General features: G+C 34.2%; 1 protein-coding gene across 17 annotated transcripts in view; it reads left to right on the top strand.

The window, feature by feature from the left end:
• Positions 1–13483, top strand: part of DLGAP1 (DLG associated protein 1) — a 798454-nt gene that overhangs the window by 151033 nt on the left and 633938 nt on the right. The window contains exon 3 of one of the 17 annotated variants that reach the window (XM_025038567.1): positions 100–204. The exons of the other annotated variants lie outside the window; for them this stretch is intronic. The gene's annotated coding sequence lies outside the window, so the exon portion shown is untranslated. The remainder of the gene's footprint in view (positions 1–99; positions 205–13483) is intronic. 17 annotated transcript variants of the gene reach the window in all.

Here is a 13483-nt window from a genome sequence, read left to right as displayed (position 1 = left end):
AAGACTAAGGTGGTATCCTCAGCCCATTTGACTCTCTCCCTTGCCTAAAATACTTCAAAATAGACTCAACTAGAATAACAAGGACCATTTCTCTAATAGGCATGGAAACCAGAGAGCATTCACATAATTTGAGTCTGAGAGAGTTCTGGCAGAAAATGAAGTGTTATGCCACACCAGCGTCCACTCTCTGCACAGTTCTGGTTGGTGAGTAAGCAGAGTCCTGCTCTTGCTCTGTTACTTCTCCTCAGTTAACATTGTCAGTTTGGAGAAGAACCTGGAATTGCCAATGCAGATCAAAACCTAATGGTGCTCTAGCCTCTGACATGGCACTGTTGTCTTTGGAGACCAGCATCTTAAGCCCTCACTGCTCCAAGAAAGGAAAGACCAACCTGACTAGAAATCAGAAAAGGAAGTTTTGTGGAGGTCACTTTTTTCAAGGGCCGCTTTCAGCTTTGAATTGTTGACACATGGGCAAATATCTTACCTTGATGAATGAAGCTCCCTACTTGCAGCTATGACTCTCTGGCTACAGTTTGGTTCCTTGTCTTCATTAATCTGGACTCCTTGAGTTTCTGTGAGAATAGTAGAATAAAACTTCTTTTGGCTCAGATAGAAAGAAAGAAACAGAAGCCATTCAGCTGAGCTACCAATATTGGAGTAATTGAAATTCAATCATTCAGTCATTCATTTATTCATTTTTTTCCATGGCTCCTATGGACCAGTTACTATTTTGGGAGCTTGGAATCCAGCAGTCAACAGAAAAGGTTCCAGATCTTAAATTCTAATGTAAGCTAATAAACTATAAACAATTACTTAGATGAGATAATTTTACTTAGTGATAAGTGCTACAAAGAAAGTTAAACAGGCTAAAATAATGAAGAATCAAGTGAATATCTTTGTACTGGCTGGTTAGCAAAGAAAGTGACCTTTAATCTAAATGTCAAACTTTGTAAGTGGAGGAGTGCCTTCTCAAAAGGGAACAGCACAAAGACCCTGATGTGAAAGAATATATAAAGAATTCTTATCGATCAATAATAAATTTATCATTCAGGGAGTGATAACAAAAAGAAAACATGTTCCGACATGTCAGGACTCAGAGTATGTAACATCTACATATAATATCATGAACAAGACACTTGAAGAACTGTTTTACTCTAAACATACTCTGAAAGGGAAGAAATTTAGAGCCGAAATGGTGGTGAGCAGTAATAATATTGGAGCTCAGAATCAAGTTTAAGCTATTATTGTTGTTGATATGGGTGTAAAGTTTAATGCAAGTCCTTCAAAGGATTTTTAGAGAAGAAATACAAGATTTTTCAAGTTATAAAATCAGGAGGGGTGTGGAATATGTGTTTGTGAGTGTTCGTATGCAGCATAGGTGTTGAAGAAAGCAATGAATAAAATTCTGCTCAAGCTTTTGTATTGCATATGACATTGATAGAGATTTGAGTATTTTAAAATTTATAGATAAACCGTAGTAGAATGTAATTGGTATGCATAAGTGGTTAAGGACTTTTTTTAGAATCTGTTATTTTAGCAAAATGAGACAAAATGTGAAATAATAATAACAATTAGCAAAAGCATAAATAAGATGGAAGAATAAGATCAAATATTATTATTTTGTGGATTAAATTTCCCTATTAAAAGACAAACCCTCTTAGAATTAATCAAAATGCAATATTTATCTATAAGCTTTATATAGAAGTTTCATCAGAAACAAAAGGACACACTTTTTTGCAAATAAGGACATGGGCAAAGCTTTACCACACAAATAGAATACAAAATTTGCTATTACAAATGAGATCATTTTTCTTTTGAATGTTGTGAGTGGATTTTGTTGGTACATAGGAAAGCTATTGATTATTCATATTAAACATTTACTGATCTCTTATTTGTTTTAATACTTTTCCAACTGAATTTATCTTAAAAAATTAGACTACTGAGTAATAGTTTTTGAAATAAAAAGTTTAAAAAATATAAACTTTTATATCATACAGTAGAGGATAGATTGGTTAAAAATAAATTATAGTTTAGAAGAATAATATATAGTCATTAAAACCTATTATCTGATATTATCCTAAGGTAGTCTTTTTATTTTTTTCTTTTTGTAAAACCATTCTGGAAGAATGTAGAACAGATGTTAGTAGTTTTTAATTTTTTCATTATTTTTCATATACTCTGAATTTTTTATCATGAATAATCAGAATTTTAAAAAATCAACAATTATAATTTTAGAAAGAAGGCATATTTTTACTTAGGGACAGTATGACAAAATAAACTTTTCATTTTCATAGATACTCGGTACAGATTATTATTTTTGGCTGAACTAAGTAATATAACATTTAAAATTGAGGAAACTCTTCTGAGTAGCACTAAATCATGGTCCTAAATGTAGAGTTTGCACTACATCAGAGAATTTTGTAATCAAAACTCAAAACGCATAGGAGTGATCTACTCCAAGAAATTGAAAATGTTTAAGAGATAGATCTGTTGGTTGTTCTCAAAATGAATTTATGTTATCAAGGCACAGTCACATGAAACTATTTTGACTAGAAATATATGAATAAAAGTATTTCAGTAGTTTATAAATTTTATTGTGTATCAGAATTACCTAAATGGCTTATTAAAGATTAAATTGCTAAGCTCTAACCCTTGAGTTACTGATCCAGTAGATCTCGTCTGAAGCCCAATTATTTCTTCTTTATCAAGTTCCCAGATGATACTAATGCAGCTGGCCCAGGAACCCACTTTGAGAACCTCTGGCATTAATTCTGAAACTGGAAAGTCTCTCAGATTACCCTGTTTGCAAACTAACAAGTTTGCCTGCTGGTTTTATACACATATACACATAATAGAAGACACAAGACCCTGGGTTAGAGACACAGCTGGTTTATTACTCATAGCAAAAGCAGCAGCTGGAGAACTATCTCTGCTCCAGTCATGGTTCACCACACCTCAGTCTTCACAGTATAATGCTATAAGGCCTGATGTTTACCTGCACTTGCAGTAGGTTTGCACCTTAGAAGAGAAACACCCAAATTAGGAGACTCTAAGCTTTTATTAGCTTATGGCACATCTGCCTGCTTTCTTCTGAGGTGGAAGGAGGGGCGGAAGCATGAGTGCTTTGTCTCCAAATCTCTCCAGCACTATCTATTCTAATAAAGACTTTAGCTTCTAAGGCCATCTGTAATGCAAACATCCTTGCAGTAGTACCCTTTGTTCAGAAGACTCAGGATCATATGGAAATTTGGGGGAAAGAAAAAAACCACAGGGATAATAAAGTAACCAGGCATCATTATTTTTCAACAATGGGTAAAAAGGACGTGTTAAAATGATGGCGATTTTAAATTTCTGATTAAATAGCTTTTTCATTTTCTCTTCATGAATACGTTTTAAAATAAGGATTCATTAATTTTCCCATTCATATATTATACTTCAATAATTTTTTTTGCCCATGGCATAAAGCTTCTTAGGCACTATTAGGCATAGATGCATTTCTTCTAGGTCACAAGGCTGCATAAGTAGAGAGAAGGGATCTTCAAAGTCAGATTCTGACCTGCATGAGAATCCCTCTTTTGCTACTTAACATCTTGATGTTAACCTTACTTATCCCCTCTGAGCCCCAGTTCCCCATGCCTTGTGAAATTGACATTATTTCCTTATTCTGTTGTTAAAAGATAAAAAATGATATTGATTTAGTGCTTTGTATAGTACCTATTACATAACAAGTGTTCAAAAATTGTAATTATAATTATTAGGTGTGCCACAGTCAGAGTCCCCTGCTAATCCAAAGTACAGACCTGTTTCATGCCCAATTTTTGTGAAGTACCAGTGTCATTACCAGGAAAAAAATTCCAGATGATGCACCACTTATGTCAAAGTGCTATCTGGTGATTAATTGGAAGTTTAAATTTATCCATTGTCTATGCCAGGCATAGGAAAGCCTCTTGGGCAGATGCTACCTGTTCCATCAATTACTTCATAGGTGATGAGAGAAGACAGGAAAATATGGTTTCTGATGGTGATAGCCTGGCCTCAGAAATTTGGTTCTAGGTGGTTATTCTCTTGCATCTGAAGTTGCCAACATCTAGAGATAAAGAATTACTTGGGAACACAAAATGTTTCATCCAACAGAGAATGTAGACATTACAGAGCTATTAATCAAGGCAGCCACGCTGAAAGTGGTATTAACTGCAGGATTTAGGAGAGAGGGAAACTGGAATTAAACTATAAAATGATTCAAGATTGAAGGAGAATGAACTAACTGAATTATAGATTTTAGAAATTCAACAAATTATACCAGAGAATATGTAACTATGAGAATATGAGCATGTGTTCCATTTGGGTGGTCTAGTTTTATTTGTTCATTGCTAGTACGTTTCTGAGGCTGGCCTTTCCTTTAATCTTCTAGTTTGTCACCTTTATCTCTATGTGTGTTTGTGTATACTCCAGTTTTGAACTGAGAGAGCCATAAAGGTGAGTGACACAATCGCTGTCCTCAGTGAATTTACAATTGAATAGGAAGGTAATGCATAAAATGAGAATAAAGCAAAGTCTAGCAAAATCAGGACAGGCAAACTGGGCCATAATGTGTAGCTATCGTTATAGAAGTTGGCTTGAGTGTTGCATATTTACTAAGAGCTGGATTATGAAGTGAGAATCTCAGTTTCTACTCTTTCTCTCTGATTACTCTTGAGCCTGTTATACTCCATTAATTCTGTTTCCTCATTGCTAAAATTGTATGACACAGTGAAGATGAAATGAGATGATGGATGACTGGCTCATAGAAAGCACTCAATAAATACTGGCTCAATTGACTCTTATTACTTTAATCATTAGTATCTTTAAACACAATTAATAAGAGATTTTCTTAAGGAGTATAGGAGGAGGCCTCTCAGTAAACTGTATGATAATAAGTAACATTTATTAAGTATAAACTTGTGTTTCAGGTACTTGCTAAGCACTTTACCTACCTTTATTTAATTTTATGAACAGTTCTAAGAGCTAGGTACCTTTTCTACCCCACTTTACAGATGATAAAATAGAAGATTAGAGGGTTTATGTAATTTACCAAAAGTCACATAGCTATTAAGTGGTAAAGCCATTAATCTATCTATCGATCGATCGATCGATTGATCTATCTATCTATCATTTATCTTATTATTCTGTCCTCACCTCTATACACTGCTAGGAAAATCAATCTTCTATTTATTTTATGCATTCACTATTTCAATGATTATTTTTGAGCTCTCCTTCTAAGCACTAAACATGGTGCTCTGGGGAATAAGGCATGATTCCTATTCTGGAACACAATACAACACAACTCAACAAATCTTTATTGAGACCCGTCTAAGAATCAGGCTCTGGGGCCACCATTATTCTGCAGAGAAAGCCAGACATATAACAAAATAACCACAGTGCATTGTGGTGAGTGCTATATCATCCAACTGACCACGGAGTCCTTTGGAACCACAGAGGCAGAAAAAGTACAGAAATGGAAGTGTTTTAGTATCTGTGCCATGCTGGATGCCACACATGCCTTATCTTGTCCACTCTTTAAACCTGGCTCTGAACAGTCACAGAGGACATGTGTGGTCTTGCCACTGAATCCTGACTCTTGTTCTATTGAATCAGGAAGGTTGGAACATTTGAGTGGTGTCTAGAAGCATAAGCGGTAGACACTGGGGAAGGCATTTTAGCTGGTAATATAACATAATAATTGTGTTCTGTCTTGGAGCTATGTATAGTTTAGCCTGATTAGAAAATGGAATATTTTCAGAAGAATGAGCAGGAAGTGAGTTGTGGAAAGTTGTTTAGAATCAGCTGATGTCATGGTAAGGAGGGTTCTTTATTCATAAGTGAAAAACAAAGGCATGTCTGAAAGGATAAAAATTTGGCTAAATTTAAACCCTTGAAATATATAACTCACTGATTTGCTTATAGTTTGGAATGAGAGGGAACAGAATAGGGACAAAGTAATAGAAGATACCAAGTAAAAAAATAAATGACACCAAGGCATACATTTTTGGGCATATCTGAAAAATTAAATCATTCTGTAACTTGAGAGAGTGCTCCCATGCGTCTGATTTACTCTGAGTTTAGACAATACATAGAATAAGGGTATAATTATATCATTTTCAAGTAAATGATGATTTTCCCAGCCAGTACTCTGGAAGTGGATTAGGCCTTAATAACTTATATTTGATCAATTCTTGAAGATGGACCATTAGTTTTACAGATTTTCCCACTGTAATAAAAACACAACTTTTCTTAATTAAATTTTTAGTCCGTTCTCTCCTGGGACTATAGGAAAGTCTCCTAAACATGGATTAAATTAAGGATATGAAGGAGAAACATATTATCTTAAAGTGATCTCTCTTAAAACCTTAAAACTGTCTTTAGTAGGTTGTTGGGGTGGAGATGGTGTGAGGAGAAAATGGGCTGTAGAAAATCATTGAAATACTACATTCTGCATCATAGTTGTTAATGATTTTAAATGCTATAAGAGTTTCTCCAAGCTAAAAGCTTTTTGTCATAAAGACATTGATTCTGTATTCAGGAAAACACATACAAACATAATCTCTTTAACAAGTGCCAAATGGTCTTGTATATATGTGAATAAAAATGAGTTTTAGTAATGACATATAGTCTAGAGAATTTGATATTCTGTGACCTAATTGTTTTGCCTTTGCATATGGAAACCTCCAAGAGGACACTCTGCTTTTAAATGTCAGTATTGTTTTGATGTAGTTTAATCTGATTTTGCCAGAAGCAGTGTTCTTATTTTAATCATTGAAACTATGATCTCTGTAAATATTATTGAATGTAACATATAGACGAGATCTTACCTGTCCCTTCTCCTAGAAATTAGAGGAGTAGTTTTGGAGCCAAAGTTGAGCATCCACTAACTGGCTCTATCACAGACATTTTTCAGAGATATTATTGCAGGCATTGTTTTTCTCCATTCCCAAATGACATATCTGTAATAATTGCATGCTTTATTATTGGAGCCAGCCCCTACCTTTTTTGCCCATTTTCTTCTATCATCTTGCTCTATGCAAAGAAGGAAAAAATTTCTGTGGTAGCTTCCAGATATTAGAATCATAATTACCTTTGTCCTTAAATATCACCTTAACTCTGTCTCCTTTCTTCCTGTGTTCTTTGGAATACTGTGTGTATTGTAATCACAGTTTTATCTAATTTCGTAAGTAATAATGTTTAAAATGTCAAAGCTATTCCTTCCATAGGAACCCAGAAGTGGGCTATAGATCTTCTCTGCCCACTCATGCCCACTCACACAATTGTATATTGCATTTTCTTGCAAGTAAAAGTTAGGCCAGGTAGAATTTCCAGGTGATGGTACTTTAAATATCAAAACTGTGAGGCTATGATAAATTCATAAGCCCTCTGAATATTGGTCATCCATATTCTTTACTAAAATGCTGAAATTCTGATTGCCCTCAGAATTTCAAAAGTATGAATATATGGAATTTAAAAATATGATATTAAAAATAATAAAAATAAAAATATTTTCAAACATCAAAAAGAAAACTTTCATGGCAGTGGCAATCACTGTACATTTTGATAATGTGTGATTATTTAGCTTTTTGTTTTTATTTCTGTTTTCCAAAAACAGCCATGTCTTATTTATATAATTAAAAATTTAAACAGATAATGAGAAAAGTTAATAATTTTCATAAAAAGGATCTTTTTTACTACTATGGCCCATTTTTATGGTTGCTCACTCTGCTTAATTAGGGCTATTCCATATTACATGTGATGTCCAACTTTGAACATTGAGTTCATTAATGGCAGAAAATAGGTGTAAATAACTGTTTGTAATGTTTTAGACGAAAACCATCTAACAGTGATTTCTGTACATTGCTAGGATTCTGGTAAAAAAGTTTATTAGCCACCTACTGAATCAGAGTCTGTATATGAGACTTTGACAAACGTATTTTAAACAGTGCCCCAAGCAATTCTAACATACATCCCATACTTGAGAACTGCCAGCCTAGAGAGAGCTTTGATAAAATACTTTTCCTTTCTAATTTCTAATGCAATTTAAACTTTTTTAAGTTTTGTAATGATCTTCCTTCAAAATCAATGCTTCATAATTTCCTCACATTTACATCAATATTCAGAAAATTCGTAAGTGCCTGTAAGGCTAGAACTTTATGGGCTTCCTTTGCCCGGTGATATTTTAACAGTAATCTCATTAAAAATTAATAGACATAAAGTGTTACATAGTACCATATTTACATCTCTCATGGCAGATATAACTATACCTACTTTATTATAATAACTAAAACCTATTGATGGCATTAAATATGAGTGTATGTCTGGAAATAATCCAAAATTTATTCTGTAAGAAATGATTTATGTCTATACATCTCACCTGATAAAAACTGGAATTTGGAAAGCTAGTTTTCAGTCGGTCGTTGATCTATTTGGTTTTGGAAAGATCTATAAACAGTATGCTTAAGTGAATATTTAATAGTTTCTCATAAAGACCATACCTATTGCATAACACCGAGCAGAAAAAGTCACAGCCTCCCAGGGTTACCCCTCCCCTGGACAAAATCCGAAAAAATGCTAGCAGCTCTTTAGTTAGTTGTACAGACCCTTCGCTCCTTTTCTAATGAATCTTGGTATCTTCTCAGTCTGTATTTTGATTTCCATTTATACTATCTTCCTGAACTGGACTGAAAGCAGAAAGCCCAAATGTCACCATCGATGCTATCATACATAATGTAAACATTCTAACTTGATTCCTTGCATTTTCAAAATCTAGTGTCTTGGGCTAAGAGGAAATATTTGTTTTAAAATGAAATCTAGATTCCCATGTCTTTCTGTTCCTCTACTTACTCCACTTTTAATTTGTAAAAAGGATTAATAATATACAACTATATTTCAGTTTCTGTCATCAGATGTTTATTTTGTTATTAATAGAAATAAAAAATATCAAAATATTTTGACCGCTCTCCACAGGGCAGTTTATGTTAAGGTTGTAAAAAATATTTCATAGATACAAAGAGTTAATAAGATAGACCACAAATGTGTTTTCCTTCTTTTCATATTTTCTTAGAAATTTTTCATTTCCTAAGAAATTTCAATATTCATCATTTGATGTAAAAACAATGTTTTCAGGGTTATAAACATTAACCATCAAAATCTGAATGATCACTGATTGGCAGCTCAAGTAAATGGCCTTCTGTTTGCTTCAGTTTTCCTGGATTATTTTCTGTTTCTTTTTTATATTTTAATGTATTTTTTAGTTATAGTTGGCTTACGATATTGCTAATTTCAAGTGTACAACAGAGATTATACTTCATAAACCTTATGAAGAGATCACTCTGATAAGTCTAGTACCCATCTGACAAAATACATAGTTTTTACAGTATTATTAACTATATTCCCTATGCTGTACTGTACTATTTTTATAATTGGCAATTTGTATTTTTAATCCCTTTTACCTTTTCACCCAGCTCCCCAACCAACCTCCCTTCTGGTGATCATCTGTAAGTTTGTTTCTGTTTTGTTATTCATTTATTTTGTTTTTTAGATTGTACATATAAGTGAAAACATATGATATTTATCTTTCTCTATCTGACTTAGTCCATTAGCATAATATTCTCAAGGTCCATCCATGTTGCTACACGTGGCAAGATTTCATTCTTTTTATGGCTGAGTAATATTCCATTGTATATATGTACCACATCTTCTTTATCTATTCATCTATCATTGGACATTTAGATTGCTTTTATATCTTGGCAATTGTAAAAAATGCTGCAGTGAACATAGGAGTGCATATATCTTTTTCAATTAGTGTTTTGGAGTTCTTCAGAGAAATATCCAGAAAAGAGATTGCTGGGTCATATGGTAGTAGTATTTTTAATTTTCTGAGAAGCTTATATATTGTTTTTCATATTGGCTGCACCAATTTATAATCCCACCAGCAGTGCACAAGGATTCCTTTTTCTCCATATCTTCTACTTTTCTTGGATTTTAATTTGCAATCTATGTCTTCATCTTTGGGAAACCCAAACATACAACTTAGATCTGCTGTCTTTGGGGAATTCAGAAAGGTAGTTCCAGACAGACTAAACTTTACTCCTACAATGACGAGCAGCTTCTCTCTGTGATCACGCTCAGAGAAGTTCTCTGCCTTCCCAGTTGGCACCCATGCTCTTTTATTCCACACAAATGTACTTAGCTCTTTTGTCTTGCTAACTGAGAAAGAAAGGCCAATGGTAAGATTTTACAGATTATCTCAACTAAAATTAAAGTTATGTATAATTTTCAATTCTCTGCTTTATACTGATATCCTATATAAATTTCAGGAGTTTTCAGTAATTTAAGTATTTCTACTAACACTGTGTTTGTCCACTGATTTCGAAAAGCATGTGTACCTCATATAAATACTACCTAGTATATAAATACTAACTCATTAAAATATTTTGTGTAAGATTTAAAATGCTCACCGTTGAAGGACAGAGACAGTATGTACCTAACAGCAATTCAAGCCTCGGTATTTATAAAGCCTGTCTTTCAGGTAAAACAAAATATAATAATTCACTGGGTACATTAGCACTTCTTTAAAATAACACCTGACTTTATTTCTATTTTATATAGAATATTTTATGAGAACAATGCAAGGATAATAGGATTTAAGTTTCAATAGATGAAGAGTCTTAAAAATAAAAATTGAAAGGAGACAGAACAATTCTCTTAATACGTGTATGTTGTAACTGGGTGCATAAACTTATTTACAAAGTTTTGTGTACATAGATCTGATAATTATTTAAGGCTAGGTCGCAAAATAAATATAATTGTTCGTAATTACAGAGTGACTAAGAAGGGTTTAAATTAATAATTTCAGGACAGATGCATTTCCACCTAATAGAACTTTAAAGCTAGGCTTAGTTTCTCTTTCTGGTTCTAATAAAAATTTAAAAATATTTTGCTTCTTTTATAAAATCAGTTTTATTACTTTTAAAAACTATTGAACAAAATACCTCCTCCTCTACCATCACCCTTCTATACCCACTGATAAACCCCATACTGTACAGAGTGTTTTAACAGCTGTGGAATCAACCTTGGCCGTCGAGGTGTTCACATTGATGTTAGGGAGAATTAACACAGTCATGGAATTAATGGAACAGTCTGTGATTTTGACGATATGTTCAGCAGCAGTTCAATCACCTTTTACATTTCTAATTTCAAACAACTCATGGCATTCTTAAGAAATTAGAAGACTGCCAGGCATACAATTTTGATGTTGATCTTGGGCCATGCAAGCTTTTCTATTTTATCACTTACTTTTCCTTACATGCTTCTGTTTACTGCTGGGTACACAGATAGAGACTCATTCACACCTTTGCATGCCCTCCTCCACACAAACACAGTAGAGCAGTGGCACAGAGGAACATCTGCCCTCATCTGCACTCAGCCAGTTCTTTCATGTTCCTTGTAGAGTGAGCAGCTTGCCTTCAGAGACTCTGAAATATATCATAACAGGGCATTTCTTTAATCATCTCCAAGAATTCTTCATATCCTAGGCTAATGACTCATCTATTGTTCTATGTCCCATCTCACATTATGCCCAAACACTTAATGTACTTCTTGTGTAAGACATGAGAAATTTTACAGTAGCACGACATGAAAGTATACACACCAAAGTCTCCATCAGCTACAGAAATCTCTCCAAATTAAAAGATGAACCTACCTCTATTATTAATTTATTTTCTCTAAAAAGAAATTTAAGTTGAAAACAAAACTGGCTATGCAAATTAAATTCCAACAACATCGAAGAGTAATATTTCATGCCTCCCAATTTCTTATTCTGCTCTGTGTAAGGCAGATGGTAAACCGGTGCAACAAGTGGATCAATTTTAAAACTGTCTTCTAATACACTCTCCATTTAAATAGTTTTAACACTAAAACATTCATGTATTTGTTTTTTTTTTTTAATTTTCCTCCTGAGCTGTGAGACACGTGAAAATATTCCAGTACCAGACCCACCCACGAAATTTCAAAAATATAAGCAAATCCCCAAGACGTAGAGCAGTTATCCCAGGCAAATTCAACTAAACTGAAATAATACATAGTATTAGCTAGATCTGCCCATCAAGTATCAATCATGGAGCAGAGTGGAGCTTGAGGGTAATTTGGAAGGAACATTCGAGATGCTTGAAGGAAAAGCTAAAAGCTACTCTTACTCTAGCCTGTACAGAACATTCATATTTTGCCAGTTTCTGGAATCTACAGCTTGTTAATTGAAAATTCTGTGTGACAAACTTCCCATCAAAAGATTAATTGAGATGCCATGCCTCCCATATTCTTAGTGAAAATCCCCAATGCATAGTGCTACTTTCTCATAGAGTGAAAATTAAACCTCACCTGCCTTATTGTACAATTTAAGATTTGTCATGTCGCCGCCCTTAGTCTCCTGACCTGATTTAATTTCCATACATGTAAAATGTTTACTCTGTTACTAGTACCCCAAAGCTATATATGTAAAGTGACAGCTTCCACTGCCTTCCTTAGCAGGATGCCCTTCTTTCTTAGTATGGCCTTGAACTCTGTATTTCTCTTGCATGTGTTAGGATCAAACTCCTATTATGTCTATATGGCTGCCGCCTCACTATTTATTAGACTTACCTCTTGTTCCTAGCCACCATATTTCAGCCCTCACCCTCAATACTTTATATCCTCCTTCTCTTCTTATTTTTTCTTTTAAGACCATCCCTAATCTAAAATTATTTTTTCCATTTATTTTGCTTGTTTTCTGTCTCCTCCCCTGTAAAGGCAGATGTTTCTGTCAATTTTATTCCCTTCGGCATTTTTACTCTCATGGACAGTGACGCTAACCGACCCTCACTAAATATTTCTTGAATGAGTGACTAAGGCAAAAAATCCCCATTTCCTGTTCTCTCTATCTCTCCCCATGCCTATAAGGTCCCATAGCAATATTAGTTTTGCACTAGATGGAACTGTGCTCTTTCTGCCTTGAAATTCCGGAAGTCTAAGAATCCTGTCTCTTGGGCGCCTTCTTCCTAGGCTTCTTAGCTTTAGAGTCTTCTCTGATAACTGAATTGAGTCATTTGTAGATGTTGATGTTTTTCACTGATTACACCCCGAAGGACCCCAGACATTGTCTTCTCTTAGCTTTGAATTGTCCCGGTTCTGAGGAGTGGTCCTTTTGGGTATATTTCTACTTGTAGCAAGGGATCAGCCTCCGGTGTTTAATTTCCTTTCAAACAGACTCAGCTGTGTCCGCTTACTTGCTTTCAGGCTTATTCGTTTGATTTTATTAACAGCCACTTAAGTTGGCCTATCTCTCCTCTACCATACAACACTGTTTTACCTCACAGTAATTTCTTTATTCTTCCTTCTTGGCTTCTGGATCCTGAATTTTTTTTTTTTTTTTTTTTTGGATTAGCATTTTTTTCCAAACCTTGTTTTTTTAAGTCCCTTGTTA

This window comes from Pteropus alecto, unplaced genomic scaffold, assembly GCF_000325575.1.
Source record: "Pteropus alecto unplaced genomic scaffold, ASM32557v1 scaffold146, whole genome shotgun sequence".
Taxonomy (NCBI): domain Eukaryota; kingdom Metazoa; phylum Chordata; class Mammalia; order Chiroptera; family Pteropodidae; genus Pteropus; species Pteropus alecto.
The sequence above is the reverse complement of the archived record's forward strand: the minus strand, read 5'-3'. Positions and strand labels throughout refer to the sequence as shown.